This window comes from Canis aureus, chromosome 1 (genome assembly GCF_053574225.1).
Source record: "Canis aureus isolate CA01 chromosome 1, VMU_Caureus_v.1.0, whole genome shotgun sequence".
Classification (NCBI taxonomy): Eukaryota; Metazoa; Chordata; class Mammalia; order Carnivora; family Canidae; genus Canis; species Canis aureus.
Window position 1 is genome coordinate 53,336,084 of NC_135611.1, and position 16,038 is coordinate 53,352,121.

A 16,038-nucleotide genomic window follows, 5' to 3' on the forward strand; every position below is an offset into this window, starting at 1 on the left:
TTTCAATGAATAGGCAGGTGCACGTATCTTTTCAAGTTACTGTTTTCAATTTCTTTGGATCAATAGTCAGAAGTAAAATTGCTGGATCATATGGTCCTTCCATTTTCTTAAATTTTTTGAGAAACCTCCATTCTGTTTTCGATACTGGCTGCATCACTTTTCATTCCCAGGAATAGTACACAGGGATTCCCTATCTTCACCAACACTTATCTCTTGTCCTTTTGCTAATAGCCATTCTAACAGGTGTGCAGTGATATCTCACTGTGGTTTTGATTTGTATTTCCCTAAAAATTAGTGATGTTGAGCCTCCCTTAATGTACCTGATGGCCATCTGTGTGTCTCCTTTGGAAAAATATCCATTCAGATTCTCTGTCCATTTTAAAATTGGATTGTTGATTTTGTTTTTTTTTAATATTTTATTTATTTATTCATGAGAGACACACGGAGAGGGAGAGAAGCAGAGACACAGGCAGAGGGACAAACAGGCTTCATGCAAGGAGCCCAATATGGGACTCGATCCCAGGACTCCAGGATCACCCCCTGGGCCAAAGGCAGGCACTAAACCACTGAGCCCCCTAGGGATCCCGATTTGGGGGTTCTTAATCATTTTTGTTTTTTGTTTTTCCTGTTGTGTTGTATGACATTTTAAAATACATTTTGGAAATTAACCCCTTTATCAGATATATGATTTGCAAGTATTTCCTACAAATCAGTAGGTTGCCTTTTCATTTTCTTTATAATTTCCTTTCCTGTACAGAAGCTTTATATTTTAATATAGTTCCACTTGTTGATTTTTGTATTTGTTGCCCTTGCTTTTGTTGTCAAATCCAAATAATCATCACCAAGATTGATGTCAAGGACCTTACTGCCTATGTTTTTTTCTATGATTGTTTTTGTAAGTTTAGGTTTTACATTCAAGTATTTAATCCATTTTGAGTTGATTTTTATATATCGCATAAGAGTGTGGTCTGGTTTTATTCTTTTGCATGTAGTTATCCAGTTTTCCCAGTGTCATTTATTGAAAAGACTATTGTTTCCTCATTGTATATTCTTGGCTCCTTTGTCATAAATTAATTTACCATATATGCATGGGTTTATTTCTGGGCTGTCTATTCTATTCCATTGATCTATGTGTCTGTTTTTATTCCGATACCATACTGCTTTGGGTTCGATAGCTTTGCAATATAGTTTGAAATCAGAGAATGTGATGTCTCCAACTTTGCTTTTTTTTCAAGATTGCCTTTTGGCTGTTCAAGATCTTTTGTGGTCCCATACAAATTTTAGGATTCTTTTTTTCTATTTCTGTAAAAACCCCGTTACATTTTGATAGGGATTGCATTGAATCCACAGTTTGTTTTGGATAATGTGGACATTTTAATAATATTCTTCTGATTCATGATCATAGAATATCTTTAATTTATTTCTGTCTTCAATTTCTTTCACGAATGTCTTATGGTTTTTAGTGTACAGGTTTTTTTACCTCCTTGCTTAAATTTATTCTTAGGTGTTTTGTTCTTTCTGATGCAATTACAAGTGGGATTATTTTATTCCCTTCTTTCTTATAGTTTCTTAGTAGGTTATAAAAATGCAATAGATTTCTGTATATTGATTTTTGTAACCTGCAACTTTACTCAATTCATTTATTAGTTCTATCAGGTTTTTTGCGTGTAATCTTTAAGGTTTTCTATATATAATATGATATTATCTGTAAGTAGTGACAATTTGAATTCTTTTTATTTCTTTTTCTTGCCAAATGCTCTGGCTATAACTCCCAATATTTTATTGAATAAAAGTGGTGAGAGTGGACATCCTTGTCTTGTTCCTGAACTTAGAAGAAAAGTTTTTCCTTTTCCACCATTGAGTATGATGTGAGTTATGGGCTTGTCATACATGGTCTTTATTATTTTGAAGTACGTCCCTCTATATCCACTTTATTAAGAGTGTTTATCATAAATGGATGTTGAATTTGTCAAATGCTTTTTCTACATATGATTCTTTTTAATTTAATTATTATTTGTGCTATAAGAGATGAGTAGAGGACATTTTTGCATATGGATGTCAAATTGTCCCCAAACCAACTGTTTAAAGACTGTAATTTCTCTACTGGGCTTCTTTTATACTTCTTTTTTTTTTTTTTAAGATTTTATTCATTTATTTGAGACAGAGAGAGCACACAAGTTGGGGAAGGGAGAAGCAGACTCTCCACTGAGCAGGAAGCCTGACACAGACTCAATCCCAGGATCCTGAGATCATGACCTGAGGTGAAAGCAGCGCTTAACCAACTGAGCCACCAAGGCACTCCTTCCTTTAACTTCTGCTAAAATTTATTAACCATATATTTAAGACTATATCTGTATTTTTGAATGTTTTATTGATATATATATATACATATATATATACCCTTTCTCCAATATCACACTGTCTTTATTATTGTAGATTTATAGTTCATCTTGATATCAATATAAGTTGCCAAATTTGTTCCTTTTCAAAATAATTTTGTTCTTCTATATTTTATATAATATTATAATATATTTCTATCTTCTATTTTGTATTTGTTCCTCTATTTTTACATACATTTAAAAATACTTCGTTGGCATTTTGTTTTTTAAGATTTTATTTATTTATTCATGACACAGAGAGAGAAACAGAGGGAGAAGCAGGCTCCTGCAGGGAGCACAATGCAGGACTCTATCCCATATCCCCGGAATCTCGATCTGAGCTGAAGGCAGACACTCAACCACTCAACCAGGTGAGGTGAGGTACCCAGATGCCCCAATATTTTGTTTACTTATACAAAATTTCTCATTTTAATTTAAATTCTATAGATCAATTTGGGAATGAATCCTATCTTAACAATATTGTCTTTTAATCCATAGATATTGCACATCTATGTATTTAAGCCTTTGAATTATCTCAATAATTTTTATAATGCTTGTAACATATGGACTGTATGTCTATATTCATTTAATTAGACTTTTGCCCAAGTGCTTAATAATTTTTGGTGCTATTATAAATGATGCCTTAAATTTTAGTTTCCAATTGTTCATTGCTAATATACAGAAAGGCAAGTGATTTTGTATATTGACCTTGTATCCCATGACTTTGCTAAACTAAATCATATATTTTAGTAGCTTTTCTCAGTGATTCTTTGTGATTTTTTTCTTACATAGACTGAAAATAAGGACAATTTTATTTCTTGTTATATATCTTTATTCTGATTTTCTTCACCTTATTTTATTTCTTTAAAGAGAGCTCTAGTACAATTTTAATAGGGAGGTTGAGAAGAGAAATCTTGCCTTATACTTGATGATAAGGGGAAAAATTCAATTATTTTACCATTAAAAGTGTGATATTAACTATACCTTTTCATCAGTGCATTTCCGCTATCATATTGAGGTCATTTAGTTTCCAGTTTGCTTAGTTTTTACAATGAGTGCCCATGGATGTTGAACTTTGTCAAGTGCTTTCTCTGCAACTGTTTAGATAATTATATATATATTTTTGCCCTTTTGGGGGGCTGTTAATATGACAAGTTACATTGAATGTTTGGCATATGTGAAACAAAACTGTGTTTCCAAGACAAATCCACTTAATCATGATAAATGATCTTTTCAATATATTGCTGGACTTTAGCTGCTACTCTTCTGTGGAAAATTTCTGTCTGTATTTATGAAGAATATCAGTACATAGTTTGCTTGTGACCTCTTTGTTTGCATTTGGTATCAGGATAATTCTGGCCTCATAAAATATAACAGGACATGTTTATTCCTCCTCTATATTCTGGAAGAGTTTTTGTACCAGTGATACTATTTTTTCATTAAATATTAGGAAGAATTGATAGTGACATCATCTGGCTAATAAGTTCATGGTCCTGTTGTTCCCTCTGTTTTTGTTTTTCACAATTATGTTACATCACCTGGAAGAGGTGGTTCTCCTGTTTCTTTCCCAGCATAACCATTTTGGCTTGTCACTAGGTGTTACTAGGTGTACCCTTTATAAAAGAGATCTCAGCCCCCATTGCCCTCCCACCATGTAGCATATAGCAAGAACATGGCAATCTGTAACCTGAAGCCAGTCTCAGTCAGAACCTGACTGTGCTGGCATCTTAATCTCAGGCTTTCAGCTGGAAGAGTTTTTGTACCAGTGATACTATTTTTTCATTAAATATTAGGAAGAATTGATAACTGTGAGAAATTAATTTCTGCTGTTTATAAGCCATTCTATCTATGGTATTTGTTTTGGCAGCCCAAATTGAGACACCCATTCTTAGCATTTAGCAACTCTTTAAAGATTTCAGCTGAATCCTTGTTGCCCAGCTCTGTGTCACCTGGTGCCATTGCGTCCCATGCTCTGCCACAGATAACTAAATGTTCCCATCCCATCTGCTTGGAGAGCTCATCCTCCTTGGATTTCCCTGGCAGCTCTGCCATGATAGCGATCTTTTGGGTTCAAGGAACATTATGATTTTGTAGTTTTTCTGACTTTTTTTCTTGTCGGGCGAACACTCCCTCCAGGTGAATTCATCCTATCCAGAATGATCCAAATCCAATTTTGGCTTTGTTTTGTTTTTTGAGACTACTCAGTTCAAAAACTGGGGAGCAAAAAAAAAAGAGACATGTGTTTATCTACATATGAATCATATCTAAGTTAATAGGTAGAGAGTTGGAGAATCTTCTCACCTTAAAGACAACATCAGCATCAGATTAGATTCCCTCGCCACCTAGCCCAGCAGCATGCACAGAGGAGGTTAATGAGGGACAAACTAACACTGCTAGGTTAAGTTAAAAAAAAAAATAGTGGCAGCAAGACTCAGATATTCAAGCTCTGGGTGCATTAGAACTCCAATAATACAAAATTAATGTGCATGCCTTTCTTCAGTGCCATGAAAACAAAGCAGAATGTGGCACACAGACGCATTAACTCTGTGAACTCTGGAGGGTGTCTCAGAAACGGCCTGTCAGGAAAGCAGTTTCATGATGCCCCACATTTCTGAATTTTTTGTATCCCTCTGTGACTAGTTTCCTTCTCCAAAATGCGTCCCTTATCTCAGATAAGCTCTTTCACCTTAAGACTCAGTTTTGCATTGGGTGTTATTCTATATGCTGGCAAATTGAACACCAATAAAAAATAAATAAAAAAAAATGACTCAGTTTTGGAATACGTGTTTCTCTTTAACAGTGACCTTGTTGTCATTTAAATTCGCAGGATTGACACAGAAATTCTTTCTGGGTCAGCATTTTCCCTCCTGATGGAGAGGTGGAGGAAGGCAAGGGAGGATGAGCCAGTGATAAAACAGTACCCAGTCACTCTATTGTTGGGAGTCTAAAATTTCTTGGCACTTGAAACACCCCATTGATACTCACGCTCCGGAATAGAGACTGGCAGTGCCCAGGCAGCAGAGGGATTAATTGTAATTGCTAACTTCTTTTGAGAACATTTAACCAAGTAGCAGAAGCACATTGCATTCTTGCCTGAATTCAGGAGCCTGCTAGCAGGCAGTGTTATATTACTCCTGGGTGGGAATGAAATCATGTGGGAGCAGCAAGAACAGCTCATGGAGAAAGATTACCATTTTATATTTATTACTTTGGCTAGTTTAAGTGCCATAGGAATAGACTCTCTAATGCATTAAAGAACAATTCCCCAACATTTGACTCTGTTGCTCGGTAAACTATTTTTAGGGACTCTTTCAGTCGGCTTTTAAAGGCACATGCCATCCCATTCTCAAAGGTTATTTTAGTGCTTTGTCAAAATGATATAAATAGCACAATCTCTCTCTTCAGATTAGAGAAATATGGGACATTCTATGATGAAATTTGTATTCTTGAAAAAAAAAAAGTCAGGGTTTTTTTTTCTCGCTTGTATTTTTCATGGCTAAGCTTTGGCGCAATTTCGTTTTATCTTTCATATGATGCTTATCTCGTAGCTTAGCTTTGCTTAGTTGCATAATCAGATAATAGGATTTTCTTGATGCCACAACTTGGAAGATAGCACATACTTATCTTTAGCAGAGTTCTAGATACCAGGTAAATTTTGTTCTATAGATGCACTGCCAGGTCAGCTCACTGAACAGCTCAGCTCCCATTAAGTATGAAATGCACTCAGAAAACTTTCATCCTGACACACTCTGGGGCTTACTTAATGTGAAATGGAACATAGAATCTATACTTTGATAATTCCTTTGTGCAACTGAACGAAGTAGTAATGAAGAGTCATTTTGAGTTATATTTACTTAAATGACACATCTCTAAAAATGAACTAACACCCCACAGCAGTTGAAATCCTGCATCAATTGAAGGAGCTAGAGGTGTTCAGGGCTTTTGTTTATCCAACAGCTGAGGGCCTATTGCCCCAAGGAGACACAGCATGGAACTTACTATGTGTACCAACCTTTCCCTTTTCTCCCTGAGCTAATTGTGTTAAGTACATCGAAATAGAGAAATGGAACAAAGTAGGAGGTTTTCTTACATTTTTCCTCTAATCCTTGGAAAACATGTGTCCTTTTAAAAAGTATATTCAAATAAATATATTCACTACAGAAGAGAAGATCCTAAGTGAAGATTTTGGAGAATTGTGTTAGAGAGGAATTCCTAGTTCTTTCCTAGAATAGTTGGTCTGGATTTTTTAATGTTGTTCATTAAGCTATACCTATTATATAATGCTACTGTGTTCTTGTATATTACCATCTCCGCATTGCTGAGCCTTAGATATGCTAAAGAAAACCAATTATAAATTCAAGAAATAGGAAAAAAAAGAAAAAAAAAGAGAAGAAAGAAAGAAAGGAAGGAAGAAAGAAGGAAGGAAGGAAGAAAAAGAAGGAAAGAAAGAAAGAAAGAAAGAAAGAAAGAAAGAAAGAAAGAAGAAAGAAGAAAAGAGAAAGAAAGAAAGAAAGAAAGAAAGAAAGAAAGAAAGAAAGAAGAAAGAAAGAAAGAAAGAAAGAAAGAGAAAGAAAGAAAGAAAGAAAGAAAGAAGAAAGAAAGAAAGAAAAAGAAAGAAAGAAGAAAGAGAAAGAAAGAAAGAAAGAAAGAAAGAAGAAAGAAAGAAAGAAAGAAAGAAAGAAAGAAAGAAAGAAAGAAAGAGAAAACAAAAGAGGCAGGTAACGGGGCACTTGAATGGCCCAGCTGGTTAGTCATTGGACTCTTGATTTCAGCTCAGGTCATGATGTCAGGGTCCTGAGATCGAGCCCTGGGTTGGGCTCCAACTCAGTGCAGAGTATGCTTGAGATTCACTCTCTTCCTCTCCCTCTGACCCTTCCCCTACTCATGTACTCCAAATATTTATATATATTGGATTTTCTGTCATGTGGCTCATTATGTGACGATGGTTATAGTGAACGTAGTTCTTTCTGCCAGTTAGGAAATTAAACATATTTTAACTGTACTACTGTAAACTTCTTGAAAGTCAGAGACTTCTTTATCTATTTTAAGTTCTTACCTTTATAACTAGCATGTAATTAGTGTTCAAGAAATGTTTACAAGTGAATGAACTGATGGATGAGTGGTGGATGGTTGAGGCAAAAATCTTTGAGTGCATGAGGGCCCTATGAGGTATGAATGTGAAGAAGTGGTCTATACTGATCAGTGTCACTGGGGACATGAATCTGGAAGGAACACATACCTACTAAAGGCAGATTTATTATCTTTTCCCCATGAATGGGCTTGAAAGTATTCCTTAAAGATTTTTATTTACTTGATAAATAATACTTTTTACTTCACAGAAAAAGTACATATTAAAATATATGTAATATTAGATAAGATTCTTTTCATCAAAATTCCTCTTCTTAAATTTAAACCAAAGATAAAAATAAATAAATAAATAAATAAATAAATAAATAAATAAATAAACCAAAGATATATTATTACCAAGTGCAATGTCTCAAGGGTGCATGACCCTCCCCATCTTCTAACACATGGGTTTGGGTGAAGATAGTCTTTGAACCCAGAATACATGCTGTGTATCTTCTTGCATTATCAATTTTACTAAAAAAGTTGTAAAATCCTCATTATCTTTGTATATTAAAAATCAAACAGCTGTATAATGTGGTAAAATGCACATTCTAAAAGTTGTTTGGTTGAAAGACAAAACTTCAAGTAAATACTAAAATGAAAGTAGGCCAATTGTGGCCATGAGGTTAAAGGTATCTAGGAATTACTGGTTGCTTTCCTCTGCATGGAGTCACTTTACTGGAATTGTAAGAAAACAGTGGTATGATACAAAAACTGACAGCTGAATACTTGGGTTTAAATTTTACCTTCTTCTCTGGCAGGAGTGAGTATGAGTGGGCATTTTAACACACATGAGGCACAGCTGGCTCATGTATAAAAGTCGAACAGGAGTACCTGACCCACAGATCTCTTGTAAATATTAATAAAAATACCTGTGAAGTCTTGGCCCAGTGGGTGTCACATATTTGACCGTCAGAATACTTGAATGTCCAGTAGAATATCAAGTCAACTTTCAGATTACTTACTTCTTAGAATCCTGTCACTTGCATCAGATAGTAGCACTAATCCTTCACTCTTGTTGACAAGAGCATGATGATAAAGAGTCCCTCTCATTGTTTTTTTGTCCATGGTAAACAAATCCAATGTCCTTATGTTTTCTCAGTGAACATGATTTCATTAAGTACTTTAGTAAATTGGTAACTCTAGCTTCTATCTACATCACTTTCATGAGAGGTCTCTGAACTGAGGAAGTCTTGCTAAGGGAAGATAATATTTGATGGATTCTGACATTGTTTTATTATTCTGAAATGTTCAAAAACTTGTACCAAGTACATGGCAAATTGGCCATTTCCAATGTATTTGGTGAATTTTTTAACTTTCGTAGTACAGTAATAAGAGAAATTTCAACTGAATGCTGATTTGGTAGTCAGTTGGAAATCGAAATCAGCCATCCCTATGCTCTCAAACAATGTCACGTGGGTTTTTTTTTTATCAACTTTGACATTCTTCTTGGCCAATTTCAACCTCTAAATTCTAAATATGTAGAAACCCCTTAGCTCATTGGCTTATCACATTCCTTAACCTAATTGACACTAATTCAGATCTGTTTCCTTCATTATAGCCACTTTCTTTAATTCTTGTTCTGATCTTACTCTTCTACTCCCTTACTTCTGCATGAGGTATCGTAACAGGTGTGCATGGGGGGGATGAGTGCAGGTGCCTGGAAGGACCGGAGATCATATCCTACTGGTTGTCCTGAGGCACAGCCCCATGTTTGTTATAAAGTCTTGTTCAGGCTGGTGCCAAGCAGGGCAGGGCCACCCCATATTCCTTCCCCTATCCTTATACCTCTTCCCTAATTCTCCCTAATCCCCTCTCCATCTCTCTCCATTTCTTTTTTTTTTAAATTTTTTTTAATTTTTTAAATTTATGATAGTCACACAGAGAGAGAGAGGCAGAGACACAGGCAGAGGGAGAAGCAGGCTCCATGCACCGGGAGCCCAATGTGGGACTTGATCCCGGGTCTCCAGGATCGCGCCCTGGGCCAAAGGCAGGCACCAAACTGCTGCGCCACCCAGGGATCCCCTCTCTCTATTTCTTTCTGCTCACTTGCACAGCATTTATCTCCTCCTTTTATATCACTTTAATTTTCTCTTACTGATATGCATTAAATTCATTAACTGATACTTAATCTTTGTACCCATCTTAAGGCATAAAAAAAAAGTACTCACAAGTACAGAGAGTTAGGTTTTAAAAGTCCACAGAAAGATTTAAATTCACAAGGACACCTTTCTGAAACTAGGCTTTGAACCCTAAATTAAAGCTTTACTGCTATCCACATGAAGAGTGGGACAAAAAATACTATTTTTTTTTTTTAAAATACTATTTTTGAAGGGAAATGAACTTGACTTGTTGAACATCTTGACACAATCTTCCTGACAGACTTGAATATAGCTCTTAAATAAAACTGTTGAGTGACTATGGCTGGAAATAATGCTTCTGAGTTAGTGGTGCATAGGTTAGGTGCTTAAAGAAAAGAGATGGACAGGACATACAAGTATCGTTTTGTTTCAATATTAGTCTCAGATACGTGTGTGAATGTGCGTATGTGTGTGATATCTTTTTCATGGTAGCTGCCCTTTAAAAATCAAAAGTAAGTCATTTCCAGATAAGCTTTTCAAATGCTTCCTTTATTGATCCTTCATCAGGCTGTTAAAAAGATAAATAAATAAAAATACAAGCAAATAGACATAAAGGAAACAGCGCACAGATGCACCTGCTCCACTTAGGTCCCACCCACCCGGCCTCGTCTTCAACAGCATCCCTTCAGGTGGAGATTTCATTCCCCTCTCATTATCCTGGTGGAGCAGGGCTCACAGAGTCCTTACCTATGGAAGCTCCAAGTAAGGCCGTGTTCACAAGGGTTTGACGTGACCATAAGGATGAGCCATTCTTCAACCAGCCATGAGCCTGTCTTCTCTGAGTTTCTGCTCTTCTGTTCCTTGCCATCAGGCACCTCCTTGCCCCTCACCCAACCACACTGTGTGCAGGCAGACACACCATTTATGTTGAGTTCACAGTCAGCAATACCATGAAGTACCTGGAGTATGCACAGAGATCAGAAGAGACGCATTTCATTTTAATCAGGCCACCACCTCACACAGTCATGGATCCAGGGCTTCGTAAGTCACAATAATTGCTTTTCCTCTGGTTCTTGGGAAACTGCTCCTTAAAACTTTGATTATGATACCATGATGGAACAGAAGTAACCTACGGGGAAAGAGAGTTCATTATTTGGATCTTCCTCTGGGGAGCGGCTTTTTGTCTGCCTCAGGAACCTGTTCTTGTCCTCTTATCTTGGCTAAGATGCCTCAACGTGCCCCTCAGCTGGATTAAGCTTTGGACAGCTTTGTCCTGATTAAAGGTCCCTAGTCTCCCCTCCCTTTCCTTAAAGCATTTACTTTAGAAAACCTGCAGTTGTAAATCCTTTCTCTGCCCTGTGCGATAGAAAGCATCTTGCCATTTTTATAGCCCAGCATTGTCTTTTTCAAAGACCTGGTCATTATCCCTTTGAAATGTAATCATAAAAGGACAGACCCCTGATCTCTCCTTTTCTGGGGAAGAGAAGGAGCCTCTTCCAGAAGAGCCAGTTCTCAAACACAGACAGCCTCATCTCATTGACCAGCCTCCCTGTAATGTCCTCCAGTACTTTTCCACTGGCCCAACCCAACTTAGAAATCATCCTGCCTTTCATTTCAGCAGAGCAGAGTTTAACCCTGTACCGTATGGCAATTGATGGAGTCTTTCTTGTGTGTTTAAAGCTACCCAGACCCATTTTTAAATAGCAAACTCAGTGATGAAGGTAATTACTGGTCCGTTAGTCTGTCTGCCAAAGTACAATCTGAACCCTAAGGTCTGAAAATATGACCTATTCATTTTTCAATCCTCTAGAAATGGCCATATGTTCAATGCTTATTGGATGGTTCTTTTAAAAGTGAGTAAAAGACAAAAAATGCAGGAAGCATCCCAGAGAGATCAAGACAAATATGAGCACTCATGCAATCCATTCTGGACCTGGGATTTCTCCCCATCTTCCCATGTACCTAGAAGCTCAAGGCAATAGAGAGGCACTTATTGAAGATAAAGTGACCCAAGCCTCTGCACAGACTGAATTTCAGAAATGAAATACTGAAAAAAAGCTTAAAAAAATGATCTTTTGCTAAATGGTGTCTTTGGTTCTAAATACAAATAAATCTTCATTATTTCCCAAATGAGAGAAAGTGACTTGTCTCCTCTGACTAATTTTATTACTGATCTGGAATCAGAGGTGTCTGAAGAACTAAAGGCTACTGGAAAAAATATCAAGTCCAAAGCCTTCACTTAAAAAAGGAGAAATTTGAGCCCTGAGGCTCTAGATCTCTCTTTGGGGCCATGGAAGCAGATCATGTACTTTATTTATTTAGAGTCTTTTCACCAAACTGCACCAATCCATGTGCATCCCAGGCAAGAATATTACTGACCCAATTGTAAATACTGCTCTTGACTCCATTTCGAGCATTAACAAAGTTGTGGTAAGCAATCTCTGCCCAGTTCACAGTGCATTAATTTCTCCAGGTTTATTAGAGTTCGAGATAGTTTCACCAAATACGTCTCAACATATCCAAACTCTACAAAAGTTTCTTTCCACCATGTACGTGGCAATTCTATTTCTAATTCTATATTATTTGGTAAGGTTTTAAGTATCACAAGAAGATGATAAAAAATGGAGGGGGGGAAGCACCATCACAATTGATCAAAATCTCTTTAGGTATGATGGTGACCACAGGCAGATATATATATAATTTTTTAATTATATACTTTTTAGGGAAAGCCTACCACCTACCTAGCAATCATCTCCTTGTGCCTGAGCCCTTTTGGAAATGCAGTCATCAGCACTGAAGCACAGAAGCATCAGCAACATAAAGACATTTCCACAGCTTTTAATTAACTCCTGGGATTTTTCTTTGAGAGAGTGCATTGTTTTAGGAGCAGCAATTAGAAGCTATTTTGGCTCTCTCGTTTGCTCCTGTGTTTCTGACAGTCTCTCTTGGATTTAGAGAGGGAACAATTAGGTTTGGAAAAGGGCAATGATAGGGTTCTTGCTTGACAATTGCAACCCAGCACTGACTGAGTCATGGAGGTCCTAGCACCGACGGAAAGGGGGTTGGGAGCCTGATTTCCACTGTGCTCTTTGCATTGCAATTTCAGGACATTTATCTTTGACCTGCATCTGCTTCTTTCTTAGTCCGAAATATCATCTTAAAGGCATAGCAATAAAAGTTTCTTTGCTATCGCTGAAGATTTTTGATGAAAACAAATGTGAAAATTCTTCAGAAAAAGGTGACAACATGGTGGCCCTTTTCTGTTGAACATTGGGATAAAACCCTACATGAGATTTCCTGCAGGCTTTTTCCATGTTTTTCTTTGTTTCCACTGATATTTTCTTTTCTTCTCTTTTCTGCCCCCAAGGCTCTGCATCCAATAATCTTTTCTAAAGATTTATTTACTTGTTTTAGATAGAGGAAGAGAGAACATGCTGGATCAAGGAGAGATAGAAGGAGAGGGAGAGAGAATCTAGCAAACTCTACTCTGAGTGAGGAGCCCAGTGCAGGGCTGGATTTCATGATCCGGAGATCACGATCTGAGCCGAAATCAGAAGTCGGATGCTTGACCAACTGAGCCACCCAGGCTCCCCATCAGCATTTTTTTTTTTAAATGCAGGTAATTTTATTTGTACTGTAAGTGACTGCCAAGATTGTTTCAAAAGAACTATCACAAATGCCATCAAACACTCTGTTAAAATCTAAATTTATAGCACCTGTGGCAATCTTTTTACTAACAGTTTTATGATGATATAATTTATACACCATATGATGGAATTTGATGTTCTTTTTAGTATATTCACAGATTTGTACAACTATAATCTCTACAAATTTTCGAATATGTTCATCATACACCCCCTCCCCCGTAACACCCATACCTATTAGCAGTCATGCCTCATTTCTCTCCACCCTACCTGGCCCTGGGCAACCAATAATCTACTTTCTATATAGTTGTGCTTATTCTGGACATTTCATACAAATGGAATCACACCACATATGGCATTTTACGACTGGTTTAGCTCACCATGTTTTCAAAGTTCATTCATGCTGCAGCAAGTACCAGTCATTCATTCCTTCCTGATCCCCAGTAACACTCCCTTTTACAGACAAACCACATTTTATTTATCCATTTATCAATTGATGGACATCAATTGGGACAAAGAACTGGTTGGTGGTTTCTACTTTCTGGTATAGTTTCCTGTACAGGTTCTTATGTGGGCCCTCTTGCTTATTCATCTAGGGGTTGATTGCTGGGTCACAGGGTAACTCTGTTTCACTTTTTGAGGAACTGACAAAACTATTTTACAGAGAATCTGCACCATTTTGCATTCCCAAACCCCAAGGGCTCCAATTTTTCCAAATATTTGCGAACACTTCTTATTAGATGTCTTTTTTATTATAGATAGTCTCTTGGGTATGAAGTGACATCTCATTGGGGTTTGGATTTACATTTCCCTGAGGCCCAGTGGTGTTGAGCATCTTTTCATGTGCTTATTGCCCATCTGTATCTCTTTGTGGCATTCTTTTAATCAACTAGTTTTGTGATTTCACTTTTTAAAAACTTTCTTTTATAAATCTGTCATTCCAGTTAACACATAATATCATTAATTGATTCCTATTAAAACATCACTCTCCATGTTTTTCCTTTATTAATATGTCTGCTCTCAACTTCAAGTCTTTTCTAAATTCAGCTGTCTACAATTTCTACCAGCTCTGTTGCTTGTGATCCTATATGCTCCAAGATTGTTAGAATTTATGGATTATTATCCTGAATAAATAAATAAATGAGTCCATCCAGACTTTGCATAGACCAGTCATTTGTATGAATCATAAAACTGTGTGGCCCTGAGTAATCAGATTTGTAGCTCCAAATCCAGGTCCTTTAATATTTACCTGATAAAATTTTCTGGAAGGAGGTAAACTCATGTATCAATGTTTTCCATAATTACTTATTATTGTGTCAGGCCTTAGAAATCAATATTTTAAAACCATTGACCCTAATTTCTATTTTTAGATTAAATACCGAATGACCAGTGTATTGCAAAAAGGCCATTTTACAAACATTTATGGAACCCTCACATAGTACTAGACCATGAGACAGACAGGTTTATTGGCCCTTGTGTGTAGGTTAGACAAACAAGATGCAGAAAGGTTATAGAACTGGTCAAACTGCACAATGAGTAAAAAATAAAGTCGGATGTGGATCCAGCTAACCACTAAAATATTGTGTCTTTTCTATATTTTACTGTCTCTTTAGGCTTGAAAAGATCACACTGAAAATTAACCAAAACATCAAATTTATCAAGATAAAAAAGTCTTCGAATATAACCTTTAAAGCTCAGCTCAAATGTTACGTTCTTTATGAAGCTTCCCTTCTCTTTAGTTAGAATATAGCACTTCTTTTCTTTTTGCTCACCAAGTGTTGTATTTGTATCTCTTTCATACCACTCTGACTGTCAGATTATATAGTTAGTGAACAGAACCGTATTTTCTGGAGGGTGGAGACTGTCTTATTGACTTTGTATTTTAATCTCTAGCTGCCCGCCTTGAACACAGCAGGTGTCCAAGACAGGTTTGCTTAACTAAATTAAACTGTGGGCAGGCAAATGTTTGATTATTAAATGAAAACCCATTTTCAAGAATTTCAAGTTCTGATTTATGGCAATTGGAGAAACATCACAACGCATCTATGCCAAGAATCATTATTGAATTTAAACAGTTCTTGTATGTTCTTGTTCACCCTGGCTTCCTTTGTCCTGATGTGAAAAGTTTACAAATGCTTAAGAACAGATATTTCAGGGTCATTCAACCTGCATTCAAGTCCTAACCTTGACACCAAGTAACTATAAAACATTTCAAAAATGTGGGCATAAATACTAAATTCATAGTGTTGAAGAATCAGGGAAGGGTTGAAGATCAAATAAGACATCACAACTCTCTTAGCGCAGTTTCTAGCATTGAGCAGGTCCTATTAGTAAAGATTGCCATCATTCTTTCTCTGTTGGTCTGTAACAGCAAAAGCTTTTAACTACTTCTATATTAGCCAAACATAAGATAAATGTAAGACTTTCTGGGTTCTCTAGCTCTCGATTCTTAGCTGCCCTACCCGTCCCCCCCAAAGGAAGATAACTACTCAGAAGCATTACCCACTGCTTTTTCTAACAGAAAGAAGCAGCTTTTTATTCTAGACATAATAACTGTGCTTTGGAATTCTCAGGATCTAGGGCTATATAGAATGACTCTCTCTCTCCGGGGAAGTAAAGGTAAGATTGGGAAAGATCAGCTGTAATTTAACATTACAACAGGAGAAAATGGGAATAGATGGGAGAACAAGCCACGGTGGTAAAATGCAGTAAAATTACAGAACTCAGCCAAATGCCAGGAAATATATAGATTACATGATAGAGATTAATAATGCTCTCACTCAAATGATTTTTTAAGAAAATCTTGTG

At 36.6% G+C, this 16,038-nt stretch overlaps 1 long non-coding RNA gene across 1 annotated transcript in view; it reads left to right on the plus strand.

The window, feature by feature from the left end:
• LOC144284955 (uncharacterized) overlaps window positions 1-16,038 on the plus strand; it is a 67,028-nt gene that overhangs the window by 6,777 nt on the left and 44,213 nt on the right. The window contains exons 2-3 of the long non-coding RNA XR_013353365.1: window positions 2,169-2,261; window positions 2,637-2,749. This is a non-coding gene — a long non-coding RNA (uncharacterized LOC144284955). The remainder of the gene's footprint in view (window positions 1-2,168; window positions 2,262-2,636; window positions 2,750-16,038) is intronic.